Source organism: Ruditapes philippinarum, unplaced genomic scaffold (genome assembly GCF_026571515.1).
Source record: "Ruditapes philippinarum isolate M1 unplaced genomic scaffold, ASM2657151v2 ctg3263_1_1_1_1, whole genome shotgun sequence".
NCBI classification, from domain to species: Eukaryota; Metazoa; Mollusca; class Bivalvia; order Venerida; family Veneridae; genus Ruditapes; species Ruditapes philippinarum.
In genome coordinates, this window is record NW_026865274.1 from 112027 (window position 1) to 127565 (window position 15539).

Genomic DNA, 15539 nt, shown 5'->3' on the forward strand with positions numbered 1-15539 from the left:
TGACTATATTTCATCAACAGAGCAACGTTTAGATAAAGTGACCGGTTGGTGTGAAGTAAAAGAAATATTTGGATATTTTATGAATAAACTAACACAATATAGGAAAACAGTGCTGTTTCAAACTTTATATCATAATTGATTCATACATGCAAAAAATGTTTTAGGAAATATATGTGATCAACAAATTTTTATGGTAAAACAAGTTTCAATTTTATCAATATTGTTATCTGTTATGCCTTGTATAGCATGGTCATGTGCTGAACATTTGAAACAAGTGGTTTGAAAATCCTTCAAAGGGAAAACGAGTCATGCAGCGGACACAAAAGAAGATCGAAAATTTAATATCATACTGGTAATATATTTAGTCATGCATGCAAAAATTGTATTGTATATTTAACATTGTTGTCCATATACAAATATATTCTGGTTAACCATGTTCAAATTATGCAAAAAAGAATAAAAGCGAAACCTCCTGAATATCAAGTTTATTTTTCTGTATTAACTTCTGAGGACATATTAAGTGAGATAGCATTTTTGTTGCCACAAATCAGCAAAGGCTTTTTTCTTTAAAATTGGTGATCTTAAAAGAGCAGCCAACAGTTTGAAATAGGAAAGTTGGGACCAAACACACCAGCATACGTTATATTTGAATTACAAGCTAGTAGTTGAGTATTCAGCTTGTAGTTCAGCCCAGATACACCAGCATACACAATTTTTGAATTACAAGCTAATAGTTGGATATTCAGCTTGTAGTTCGGACCAGATACACCAGCATACACAATATTTGAATTACAAGCTAGTAGTTGGGTATTCATCTTGTAGTTCAGCCCAGATACACCAGCATACATAATATTTGAATTACAAACTTGTAGTTGGGTATTCAGCTTGTAGATCGGACCAAATATACTAGCATACACAATATTTGAATTACAAGCTAGTAGTTGAATATTCAGCTTGTAGTTCAGCCCAGATACACCAGCATACATAATATTTGAATTACAAGCTTGTAGTTGGGTATTCAGCTTGTAGTTCAGCACAGATACACCAGCATACATAATATTTGAATTACAAGCTAGTAGTTGGATATTCAGATTGTAGTTCAGCCCAGATACACCAGCATACATAATATTTGAATTACAAACTTGTAGTTGGGTATTCAGCTTGAAGTTTAGGCCAGATACACTAGCATACGTTATATTTGAATTACAAGCTTGTAGTTTTGTATTCAGCTAGTAGTTCGGACCAAATACACCAGCAGACACAATATTTGAATTACAAGCTAGTAGTTGGGTATTCATCTTGTAGTTCAGACCAAATACATCAGCATTCATAATATTTGAATTTCAAGCTAGTAGTTTGGTATTCAGCTTGTAGTGCAGCACAGATACACCAGCATACATAACGCTTCACACGCGAGAGGTCCTGGGTTCGAGCCCCAGCGGAACCAAAATTTTGAAACATTTTTATTTGAAGATAAACTGTGCCATTTTTAGATTTTATCCACTGATGCGTTTTCTTTTCCATATGTAAATCGGTTCCGTAGTGTAGTGGTTATCACGCTCGCTTCACACGCGAGAGGTCCTGGTTTCGAGCCCCAGCGGAACCATTCATTGCTAGTTTTTTTTGTAAAAATACAACAAAAGTAAAAAATCAAACGTTTCTTTCTTGTGAAGAAACAACATCTTTCCTGAACGTGTGGACAGGATTGTCATTTTAAAACAACAGCAAAACAACCATAGAAACATGTAAAAAAGAGTAAGAATTCTATTTTTCCCCGGCTTTAAAGCTGATAAAAGTGTAACATAGTAATTGTTATAACACCGATTTCATATTTCTTTCATTTTGTTTTTCTGTTCAGCTATCTTAAGAATAATTTATTTCTGTTATCAATATAGTTTGATTTGATTTTTGTTGGTTTTTTGTTTTTGTTTTTGTTTTTGATTTTATATCACAATGCAATATATTACTACTGCAGAAATTCTCTGACTAAATGTCTAGAACTGCGTACTCGGACTTTGAATGCCTCCTTCTATTTATGCAGATATTAATGCACATAAAATGTGTTTCAACCCTAGAACATATGAAACATTTATCTATTTAAATTTTCAAATTTTATCTCATATGATAACATTTATAGCACTTTATTATATAATCTAATTATAGCTGCAATCTCATTGGTCCAAACAGAAATCAACTGAACTTTTTTTTATAGAATCATATTCACTGGTGTAATATCATATTCACTGGCTGAAGTCTAAAAATAGGTTGAGACTCATATTCAATGACCATATATCGTAGACTGTTAATTACGCGTGTTTTAAAAAAATAATTGTTGCGTTTGTTCTTTATAGTATATTTCTCGATTAAAATATAATTACTTTGCTGTTATATTTAAAAATTACACCGCAATGATAAGTACAAACTTGAATTACTTATTAAACAATTATTGACTAGTGTGCCATTGAATATGATTTGATATTCACCGGCAGTTGACATATTGACCGATGCGATACTAGTCAATAAGTGTATATTAATATATTTCTGACTAAATAAGCAGCGTTACTATGGAGACAGGACAATTTACATCTTCTAAAGCAGAAAAAAACTTTAAAGATTAAATACAAAACTTCTTAAGCTCCTAAACTGTTAAACAGTGACCGTGTGAATGAGAATTAACATTCAACTTATATTCTAGGACAAATTTAAACAAAAGTGACCCTAGCCTTTTATCAGATTAGAACATAAGAATAATTACATGAAAAACATTACATGCTTTTTAACAATGTGTATTTTTTTCAATTTATTTATTCTCGTTGTAGAAATAGTTTATTTGTTGTTGCTTCTTTTGCCACAGCGGCGCCGATTTTTCCCTGTCGATGTCTTTGGTTTCTGTAAAGCGAAATTACACATTGACTCAATTAATGACTTTTGTGTGACATGTAATAAATAACCTACAAGAAACACATCAGTTATTTACTTGCCTACCGTTGTCTTATACAAAAACACAAATCTTATAAAAGATAGCATATGTCTTAATTAAAGCGACATTATGCCTAAGGAATCCATATTCTTTTCAATTGTTTAGAAATTTTTAATATGTGTTAATAATATTTAAAAAAAAAGGATTTAGAGCATGCAAGATGTCTTAAAACTGAAGAAAAAAGCGCAGAACCTGAAGTTGCGTGTCATAATGGTTGTAAAATGTAAACAAAGTAGTATTTTGACTTTTATACAAACACCAATTCACTGTAATCATACCAAATTACAACAGTGCAAAGAAAGTAAAAGATTCATCTATATGACAAATAACTATTTTTTTTAACTGTAACAAGATATACAAAAATAAAGTTTTTGATAAATAAAAATGATAGCATGTTTGAGGCATAATGGGCCTTTAAACCTGAAACACCTATATGAGTGATTAAAACAATTTTCATAGCCTGTTAACATGATTTTAGGATAATGTACATGTTTTATTGTTCTGTTAAAGCAGCATGCCTCCAGATTCATGATCTTTTCTAGTATTTTTTGAAAATGTATTTAAGAAGCAATTAAGACATTATCAATGTAACTTGCAACCCACGTAAATTACCAAATAGATGTTACAATATGCAAAAAATAACGCTGTATGCGTAAGTAAAGCTGTAGAAATATTGTTACAAATACTGAAAAATTAGTCAGTAATCGCACAAAACATGTAAAGTTGTTACTTGAATCTTGAATATTAGTACTTTTTCTTAGATATATGTACATTTTTTTTATTTTATTGACATACTTTGGCTCATCGGTGGCATGCTGCTTTAAGACTTAAAAGTTATAAGTTATAAGTAGTATATAAGATTTTCAGAAATATACCAGCAATATAGGATACAAGGGACAAATATTGAGTCCAACGTTTTTTATCGGTTAATAATTATTTACGATGATTCCAATCAGTTGCCGTCGCAACCAAATGTTGTTCGTTTATTCCTTTATAATTTGAAGGCACATTATGCCTCAAAAATCCATATTTAATAAATTCTTTAGACATGCCAAACATGTCTTGAATAATGTTCTAATAATGGATTAAGAGCATTGATGTTTAACATCTGGGGAAAATAGCGCTGAATTTGCATTAATGTGTCGGAAAGGTAGAGACTGTAAACAAAATATTAGTATTTGACTTCCATACAAAATACTTATTCACTATAATTATAGCAATTGCCAACAAAGCAAAAGGGGCAAAGATAACTCATCTATATGGTAATGAGCATGTTTTGGGAACTGACACCAAAAATATAAAACTTTCTGAGAAATAAAAATAATAGCATTTCAGAGACATAATGGGATTGAAATTTGGGTATTATAGTACTGTAAAATACTCGTATAAGACAAAATGTTTTAAAGTGTATCATGTTACAGAATAACATAACCTAAATGTATAACAACACATTAGTTGAATGAGTATATCAGATAAAACAATTCCATTCATTATGTTTATCACTTATATTATAGTATCAAAATTTGTCAGTCAGATTGGCAACGGGAAAAAATATAGTTTCACTTCTGTCAAAAAGAAAAATGATAAAAAATAAATTTTTTTCTGAAGTATTGTTTATTTTCGTTTTTGTCGGGTAACAATTCGATCTTTAATACACCACGAGAAAAAAAAAAACAATATACACAGAGAAAACTTACTTTTGTACCTTACGGGGAAAAAACAACAAAAGAAGCAAAATCATTTGCGAAGTAAAAAAAGTGTTTTACGTTTGTATTTTAACTCTTAGATTGTTTCCGTTAAGATTCTACCCATGTGACCAATGCAACAGCACATAATACATAATAATTTAAGACAGATCGTTTATGCATTTTAATTACAGGCCTCGACACTAACGTTTTGACAGGTGCTAAGCCGGACCACTGGATTTGCAGGTGGTCATTCCGGCATGCAGGTGGTTCATCATTTTTTTATATGCATTTAACAAAAATTAATTAAGGTATTAGCACCCTAATGCATTACCTCCGCTTTGAAGAGTATTCAAATAGGCTAGAAATACTGTTAACTACATTGAAAATGAGGGCCATGGGTTCAATCCCCAGAAGGGTCAACTTTTTTTTTTCTTACTTTTTTTTCTTTTAACATTATTTATGTATCTCTCATGTACCATTTGGAAAGAAAAAAGTGTTTAATTTGGAGTTTTTAATTTATATAGGTATTTATTGGCTAAATTATGCTAAATCTAGTAATGAATATGGTACCTGATATTTTCAAAGTTTAATATAATCAAAACTAGACTGTAAAAGTATTTCATATTTTACAAGATCAACTAATATACTTTTTTAAAAATTTAGGGAAACTTTGAAAACAAGCAATCATTTGGGTAAATTTTAAGAATTTTTTTAATTAGGCTCCCTTAGTAGAAAAATGGTCAGACACGTGGTAAAAATGGGTGGGGTAGGGTAACATTTTTATACAGATTTCATAAATTTTAAGCAGAAACCATAATTTTGCTTATTTGGATTGTTAGCTGAATGGTACTATTTGTTTCTTACCAAAAATTAATGGGAAAACAGTTTTCATTAGAATGTTATTGCAGATTATTTAAAGGTTCCTACTTCCTAAAAAAGGGCCCTCATAACATCCTAGCTTGAGTTCAGAAAAATGGTCATAACTTGATTTCCGTACGGTAAACTTTGTTTAAATTTTGCATACAGGTGTACTTTAAGGTATACATCTGACTTATGATGTCAATTTTTTAGTTCCTGATAGTGCCCATTAGGGTCCTAATACCTTAAGAAAAAAATACAATTAAAATTGACAGAGTCGTTTTTACATCTATTAAGAATTAAAGAAAACAAATATCTTTAGAAATATATTTTCATCAACCAGTACTATCAGAAGTTAACGAGAGCAAGTCAGTAGGGTTTCTATATTGTATTGTTATTTGGTTATTTTTTTTTCCTATCTCATTCAAGAATGCATGATAACTGCTTTTCAAATATTAACTAACTAGAAATGTGTCATCATGCCACGGATGCCCCCGCATGCAGCCAAAATTTCAGATGTTTTAATATTTAGTTCCAAATTTATTTGCACAAATTATTTTTTTCATTTTAAGTTCAAAGCTCTTAAAACTTTTCAATGTTAACACAAACCATTTCCATACAATGTTCAATGTACTGAAATTATTCAGTCTTAACCTTTTGAAAATAGCATATTTCATATTTGTAGCCAAAATAATGGCTACATACATTTCCACAAAAGTATGAGTGCTGAAACTGAAAGTTCAAAATTTTTCCAACATTCAAGAAAGATAAGTTTGTCCAAAATCATTGAACCACGACCAAATTCAAACTTAAACTGGTTATTCCTAAGATGTATCTATATTATTTTCAAAGTGGAAGGGACATAACTCTGCCAAAAAATCATCGAACCATGACCAAATTCCAACTTGACCTGCCCATTCCTTTGACATATCCATATGTCAAATTTGAGTTGAATATGTAACACTGTTGGGTAGATAATGAACAGAAACTGTAAATTTCATATTATTTTCAAAGTGAAAGGGGCTTTACTCTGCCAAAAAATCATTGAACCATGACCAAATTAGAACTTGGTCTGGGCATTCCAAAAACATATCCATATGTCAAATTTGAGTTGAATGTGTTGTACCGGTGGGGAGATAATTAACAGAAACTGAAAATTTCATATTATTTTCAAAGTGAAAGGTGCATAACTCTGCCAAAAATCATTGAACCATGACCAAATTTGAACTTGACCTGCGCATTCCTGTGACATATCCATATGTGAAGTTTGAGTTGAATATGTTGTACCGTTGGGGAGATAATGAACGGAAACTGAAAATTTCATATTATTTTCAAAGTAAAAGGGGCATAACTCTGCAAAAAATCATCGAACCATGACCAAATTGGAACTTGACCTGTATTTTATCATGACATATCCATATGTCAAGTTTGAGTTGAATGTTGTACCGTTGGGGAGATAATGAACGGAAACTGAAAATTTCATATTATTTTCAAAGTAAAAGGGGCATAACTCTGCCAAAAATCATCAAACCATGACCAAATTCGAATTTGACCTGTATTTAATCATGACATATCCATATGTCAAGTTTGGGTTGAATGTTGTACCGTTGGGGAGATAATGAACGGAAACTGAAAATTTCATATTATTTTCAAAGTAAAAGGGGCATAACTCTGCCAAAATTCATCAAACCATGACCAAATTCGAACTTGACCTGTATTTTATCATGACATATCCATATGTCAAATTTGAGTTGAATGTGTGCAACCGTTACTAAAACAAAAGCGATCAGTAATCACATGTGTCGCCTCATGATGACCAATTTCATGTTGGGACAAAGTTTGTGACAGACGGACAAACAGACGTACAGTGCACAACTAGACTTGGTACTGATAATTCCTGTAAAGTTTGGATAAAATTGCACCAGTAGTTTATGAGTAGTCCGAACAAGCTTTTGCGTATCTGGCAACACACAGAAAAAAACACCTTTTTATCAAAGGGCCATAACTCGGCCAAAAATCATTCAACCGGAAAACCCGTGCAATATGCGCAAGGACTTGAGCTACAGATCAATCCTGTAAAGTTTCATTGAAATTGCTTTAGTGGTATAAGAGAAGTATTCCGGACAAACTTTAAAAATAAAAATTATTAAAGGGCCATAACTCTGACAAAAATCATTGAACCGGAAAATGCTGATAATATGCACAACTACCCTTGGTACTGATCATTCCTGTAAAGTTTAGATGAAATTGCACCATTAGTGTATGAGGGGTAGTCCAGACAAGCTTTTGTGTATCTGGCAACACACAGAAAAATACACCTTTTTTATCAAAGGGCCATAACTCGGCCAAAAATCATTCAACCGGAAAACCCTTGCAATATGCGCAAGGACTTGAGCTACAGATCAATCCTGTAAAGTTTCATTGAAATTACTTTAGTGGTATAAGAGAAGTAGTCCGGACAAACTTTAAAATTAAAAATTATTAAAGGGCCATAACTCTGCCAAAAATCATTGAACCGGAAAATGCTGACAATATGCACAACTAGACTTAGTACTGGTCATTCCTGTAAAGTTTGGATGAAATTGCACCAGTAGTTTATGAGGAGTAGTCCGGACAAGTTTCGTGACGGACAGACGGACAGACAGACGGACAGACAGACGACGGAGAAGTGATCCCTATATGTCGCCACTACTCTGTAGATGAAACACAATAATGAACGGAAACTGATGATGACGGAATGACAAAATGACGGAATCACGGAAGGACGGAAGGACGGAATGACGGACGTTCTAACAGGAGAGTAATTATGTGGCTACTCTTTTGTTCTCTCTATTGTTCTTTTTAGCCACACAAAAGAAAATAGCCACATAAAAGCATTGGGGAATGAATGACATCAAAGAGAAAGAACAGTTACCTATTGTCCCTCTAGCCACATAATTACTGTCCTGTGAGTGCGGAAGGACGGAAGGACGGAACAGGGTAACACTATATGCCCAGGCCATTACATGGCGGGGCATAAAAAGTAAACAAAATAATTACTTCATTATGGTTAAGCTTATTTTCTTCACAGAAATATTATACGGAATTTTGAACTCCCAGTTGTTTTTTTTTTTTTTTTGTTTTTTTGTTTTTTTAGCCTGTTAAAGAAAAAATGGATCTCTGTTGAAATAAAGATAAGTAGCAAAAAAGTGCAATATTAATTTTGTCCATACTGCCATTTGCTTGCTGCCATTAAAGTTTATTCGATACCCCATAGTATGTTATAAATGAAATGCAGTACTAGCGTCATTTCAATGAATTTTCTACCCAAATTTTTACTCTTCTTTAACTTGCAAAATTGTAGCATGTTAAAATTAAAGTTATGGATGATTTAAGAACTTTTAAATACTAATAAGATGAATGAACATATTCATGTACATCGGACAAATGCTTTTAAAGCAGCAAGTATGTTGCATGTTTTCAACCAAAACGCCAGTATTCTTATTGCGCCTTGCACCAACCAGAACAGCAAAGTGGTCTGACGGACCCCTTGCCAAAATTTAGGTGGTCTCGGACCAACGGACCAACGCTAATGTCGAGGCCGGCATTTAAGAAACTAAAGATATGTTTAGTATCATTATAAAAATTATGCTTAAAATCTAGTGTAAAACAAAATATTTGCAAAATATTGGCAAACATGCAAACATATGAAAGTTTTTGTATTTGACAATTCCAGGAAAGAAAAAGAGACGAAAATGGAGAACGGTAAATAAGAAATGGTAGAAAAATATAGAAAATAAGATTAAAACCGCTCCTTGAAGCTAATTTAAACATCTCAGAAATGAAGAACTTTTCTGGTTTATTAAACCGAAGCACACTAAATAAATACAATTTAATGGAAACTATCCTTATTTCAGTTGTTTATGATCGATATTACATTTCAATGACACATTATAACATGTTCTTGTAAAGAGACTATATCCTTTTAAAAGGCTTACAATCCCCTTGGTATAAGGCCTAACTTTATCTAGTAAGAAAATAAAGTAAATTAATTTCTAGAGTGACATTATGTAAAATATGTGAAAATACAAATAACAAATTGCAACACTCAGTCATGGTCGGCCTACGAGTCAATTGATACAAAACATGAATTCAAAAGTAACGGATTGGAGGAGTTATGCTATCTATAGACAAGAAATGTCCTACTCAGAAAAAAACATTTTATGAATATACGTATTTTTACGTTTGTATCGACACGAAATTGATGCAAAAAAGGATTGTTTTCAAGAACGCAAAAACCGATTTCCAAGTTTTAATTCAGTTTTAGTTGCGTTTATTCAAACAGGTAAGATGCCAGTTTTACTTCAACAGCGGTTTTATATTTTTGCAGCAATAATATCATTATCACTGACTCCTTGCTTTGTCTCCTTGGAAAGCAGAAATATATATTTTATGTAAAAACAACGTTATTTTGTCTTACTTTATTTACTTTGTTTTCGAAACGAGATGCAAATATTATGATAAATGAATAAAGGGTGGAAGGATGGTTATAGAAAAATAAAATATATTCTGTCTGGAGGCAAATAAAATGATATTTTCATTTAACCTGGCAAGAAATGCTAGTATAACGTTATATATTGGTCTAATTATGCAAAATCTTATCCGATATTCTGACCCAACACTGTCGTTTATGTAAAATATAGTCAGGGGTTGAAATAAATCATGATATATTTCTATTTAAACTATAACTTATTTTAATAAGGTTATTTAGGATTGTAAAATATGATAAACAAGATCAACAAGGAAAGGCGGCGTTCAATGAACGCAACCCCCATACGACCCAGCAACAAGAACTAGTGGCAAGGAGCCCAGTTGGACCCCAAACAAAAGGCTGACTGTGATGTAGCGAAGGTCTTAATTATGGCATCAGAAATTAAATTATTATTAAATTATACTTCTATTAATTATTATGTTGAAATATAAATTGTTAATTGAACCGTAAATATCAATTGGTAGGAACTCAAAGAAATAAGGTTGGCATCAATGTTAAACAAAACTTGTTGTTATACAGACATGTTAAATACCAGTTACATACTTTAACATAATTATCTTGAATAAATAAAAATGTAAGTTCAATTATTTAGTATGTTTTAAGTAAATAAGAATCAAAGCTGGCTACTAGGGAATTTTTGAAATTATAAAAAAGTGAACACAAATATATTAACTCTGTTTAATTGTAAAGTACTATATGTGAGTTATTATTAATGGACACCGAGCAGACTTGTGTCAGTTAATTCTACCGATGTCCTTTTTTTCTTTCAGTGCTGCGTAATAACACGTTTTGATTCAGAGAGTGTTTTGTACGTGTCTTGTGTTATAAAATATTTATGAGAAACGCTATTATCATTTGTCTTTCAGTGTCTAAAATATGAACACAATTTTACTGTATAGTTTATTCAGGACCATTGACAAAGATTTAGTTCAAGCATTTTAACAAACAGTACACACTCTTGTTTTGCAATAAATGATAAATTGTTTATAAGCATTTATTCAATCTATTATGTACATGTAAATATCTAAGCAACATTATGCCCATCCAAGTGTAAATGGCAAGCGAACAGGTAGAAATAAAAATATTTTATCATTGATTTATTATTATAATTTATTTGTCAATCACCTTTATAATTGTCATCTTTTGAAATATGACACTCATTGAAATATAATACTAATTCAACTTAATTTGACAGCAAAAACTTCAGCTCTAGAACAATGTGTTTGTTTCGGAAAATTATAAGTAAAAAGTAGTTCTAATAATTTAAAAAATGCACACTAATACTGTTATTCGCAATGCAGTTACAATCATTTATAATTGAAAATATGTGGTATTTAAACGATGAATCTTTTAATTATGCTGTAAAATAGAAAGGGGATATTAGTGTGATTGATCATGTTCAAAAGATTTCTTTTTTCTGCATGTCAAATTCATCTTATTAAATAAGAACTTTTCAATTTACGTATGTTTATATAGTTCTAAAGCTGATATAAAACAGGCAAACTGAAACGTAAGAAATCTGAATAAATATGTCTTTGAATATATTTGGTATTTTGTCCCAATTAATTCATTTGCAGCAATAATATCATTGTCACTAATAAGAGTAATTAAGAACAACAAGTTTCATTTAACGCCTTTTACCAACAGTATTTCAGCCATACAGGCGGGTAGTTTCCTAACCATCGTTCCTGGAAAGTTACACCAGTACTAGACTACCTTTCTCCGCGCTAAACTTTCAAAGCATCTCCCGGGGATCGAACTCACGGCAGAGAGTTTACTGGATTAGAAGTCATCGACTCTAACCCCTCGACCACGGAGGCGGTTAATAAGGATTAAAATAATAATAAGGAAATAATTTCAAATTTCTTTTCCAAATTTCCAAATTTCAAAACAGACACAACTCAATCAACATCAATACATATTGCATTATTTATTTATTTTAAATTGCATGAATTTGAAAGTTTGAATAATCAGAGTGATAAAGTACGTCTGATGAGAATTTAACATTTTCAATTTTGGTTGATTTATGAAACTGTCGTAGTGAAGGTTAATTGGACGAATTCGTTTCTTCTCACATTGGTAATGTCTTAAAATATGTCAATGACTAATCCCTGTTACTATGGCAAACATCTATTTTATAACAAAGAAACAATAATATTAAATTTTCCTAAAACATATTTTGCATGCATGAATCAATTATGATATAAAACTACATGATAACATCAATATATGTAAATGAGATAGGTTCTTGTCAATAAAACATCTGACAATATTTCATCAACAGAGCAAGGTTTAGATAAAGTGACCGGTTGGACCGAAGTAAAAGAAATATTTGGATATTTTGTTAATAAACTAAAGCAATATAGGAAAACAGTGCTGTTTCAAACTTTAAATTATAACTGAATCATAAATGCACAAAATGTTTTAGGAAACATATGTGGTCAACAAAATTTATGGTAACACAAGTTTCAATTTTATCAATATTGTTACCTGTTACGCCTTGTATAGCATGGCCATGTGCTGAACATTTGAAACAAGTGGTTTGAAAATCCCTCAAAGGGAAAACGAGTCATGCAGCGGACACAAAAGAAGATCGAAAATTCAATATCATATTGGTAGTATATTTAGTCATGCATGCAAAAATTGTATTGTATATTTAACATTGTTGTCCATATACAAATATATTCTGTTTAACCGTGTTCAAATTGTGAAATTAAGAAGAAAAAGCCTGACCTCCTGAATATCAAGTTATTTTTCTGTATTTACTTATGAGGACATATCAAGTGAGATAACATTTCTGTTGCAACAAATCACCAAAGTTTTTTTTTCTCTTCAAGACTGATGATCTTAAAAGAGCAGCCAGTTTGAAGTAGAAAAGTTGGATGGTAAAAATAATTTAACACAAAGTAGGAATAAGCATAACACTATTGACATGTGGTCAAACTATGACCATTTTGATTAAAAAGGCATGAAACATAATTATAAGGTACTTGTTAGTATAGTAAAACTGCACTTCCAAATTAATTTTTTAAATATGTTGCTTTTAAACGCACGAACCCTATTCATCATAGATATTCCAATTCTGACATACAAGATGACTTATTCAAATTTTTATCTAATACAGTATTCATATATCTTAGAATACATTTACAAAGCAATTAAATGCTTCTGGAATCGTTATTCAAAAGGTAAGCCGAATCCAATTTATAAATTGAAATTACAGTACACTCATTAAAAAACAACATAACAACAAACAAAAAACGTTTTTAGGTTAACTAAATGTGACCAGCACCTTTGGTCCTGGCATGGTGAATCACACTGTAAAGTAAACGTTTCCGCACATTAGAACTTCTGAAGTTATTTACATTTCCAACCAAAAACGTTTGTCAAAAATGATTTGATTATCCATATGTCAAAATATGCTTTCATAAAGAAACTATTTTTAACTTATCTTACTATGTAACTTTAGCAGATGATTTATATTTTATGTAAGTTTATTTGCGCATATGCTGTTTGATTTATACTGTGGTAACACGAGGGTTAATTCTGATGTCTCTAAATCTTACCAACGCGAATCAAATATCATAAGGCAAATTAAAATGATCCTTATTCAGACAATAGAGCAATGTTTATCCTAGAAAGAAATAATTAGTAAAGATTGCTTTATGCTTCAAAGTTTAGTTATAAAAATACCTTTTCAGAAAAAAAAAACGATAACGCTCTCTTTGTTGTCACATTCTTATATTACTAGTAAATACTGTAATTATAAAAATACAGTATCTTCTTGTATCGATTTGAGCAAATGTCCATATAAATATTTTCTAATTTTCCCACGAATTGCGTCCAAATGAATTATGAGAGTTTCTGAGTTATTTATTACATGTCACGTGAAACATATCCTCCTAGCCTAATGTGAAATCTCGCTATTGCGGTCCAGGCAAAAAAATGTGAAACGAAGATATCCAGCGATAATGTAAACTTAATATCATTTAAGTGTTTCAATAATAATAATAATTATACTCATAACTTTACCTACAGAAGGTATCATATTAAAACATATAAACATATTAAATAGACCGAAACATCTTTAGAAAAGAACAATGATAATGATATAAGAACGCATTTCAACGTTTTAACATCAAATAAATATACCGCTTTCTTGGTGTATTAAATATGTCAAATACTAACATTCATACGCATTAACATTTACTGCTCCATCATATATACCTTTCAAGGTTTCAGTCTATAAAAACGCAAATGACGTATGAAAACGAATTTCAAAAACCAGTCACAGAATGATGTTTCGTGTTGAAATTTAACTAGACTTGACTGACTCACTACTGCTCAAGGCTAGCCCAAGTTACATAATATCTGACAATAGCCTTTATCTGTATAGAAATTTATATCGTAAATCTAAGACAGTAAGGATTCTAGACGCACTTGACAAGGAAACCGAAAATTTATTGCTTCTTGTCACACAATGTTAGTGTCAGTCTGTCCATACAGACTTCTGTTTCCGAAACGGATATAAAATGAAACAGTAAAATGAAAAAACGTCAATCCCTCCTTTCAGTTATTTTTACCCGAATCCTGCTCTCGCTTCGCTTTAATCTTGTCAAAGTGCAAGTGCTTGAAGAATGATTTTAACAATAGCTAAGTTTAAAAGATATGACTTTGCAACTTATATATCCAGTAATAACAAAATCTACGTAAGGTGTTAAAGAACACCAAACAATGATTATTATAATATAACATTTTCCATACTACATGTACATAAGTATGCCAATTTTTAGTTCTATGTACATCGAAATGGATTAAAATACTCTAAGAAGGAAAGGTAGAGAAAAACTGTTCAATATACAAACTAACAAATAAATTAGAAATGTAAAAGGAAATCGGTGCTAAGTGTTAGCAAAATGTCAGCAATCGCCCGAACTTTCTTACACTTTCATCTGGTATATAGAATATGAACATCTGTTTTGGGAGCCAACGAAGTGAAGAAATACTGTTTATTCTATCAATAAACAATTAGAGATATATCATCTTTAAAAATACTGACATTAGATTTACATTTTTTAATGTAACACAAACCTTTCTGAAGTACACACAGAGAAGATAACCTCTACGCACTTTAGGTACAGTTGTAATTACAGTATGGATGCATCATGTCGTTAAAAATGGGCAGGTTATTTTTTTTAAGTAAGGGTCATGTCAACTTGTCCATGAATAGGGAATACCGCTTTTTAAGATAAGTTGTGCATTCTTTTCTACAAATTAGACATATTCAGTAAAAAAATTCTAGATTTTCAATAAAATTCTGTACCCAAAGACGAGCAACGTCTTAATTATTTTCCTGTTAGATAAAGCCTATAAAGACCACATGTTATTAAGAAGATGGTGATTTTTCACAAAGATGTATACATTGAATTTTTGCTGTTTTATACATGTTATTATTCCATTTCGTTAATAAAAAGGAAAAGTA

At 31.2% G+C, this 15539-nt stretch overlaps 1 non-coding gene across 1 annotated transcript; it reads left to right on the forward strand.

Moving 5' to 3' along the window:
- Nucleotides 1-1533: 1533 nt before the first annotated feature.
- Nucleotides 1534-1606, forward strand: Trnav-cac (transfer RNA valine (anticodon CAC)). Its single transcript has one exon. It is a non-coding gene; the product is annotated as a tRNA-Val (tRNA).
- Nucleotides 1607-15539: the final 13933 nt, after the last annotated feature.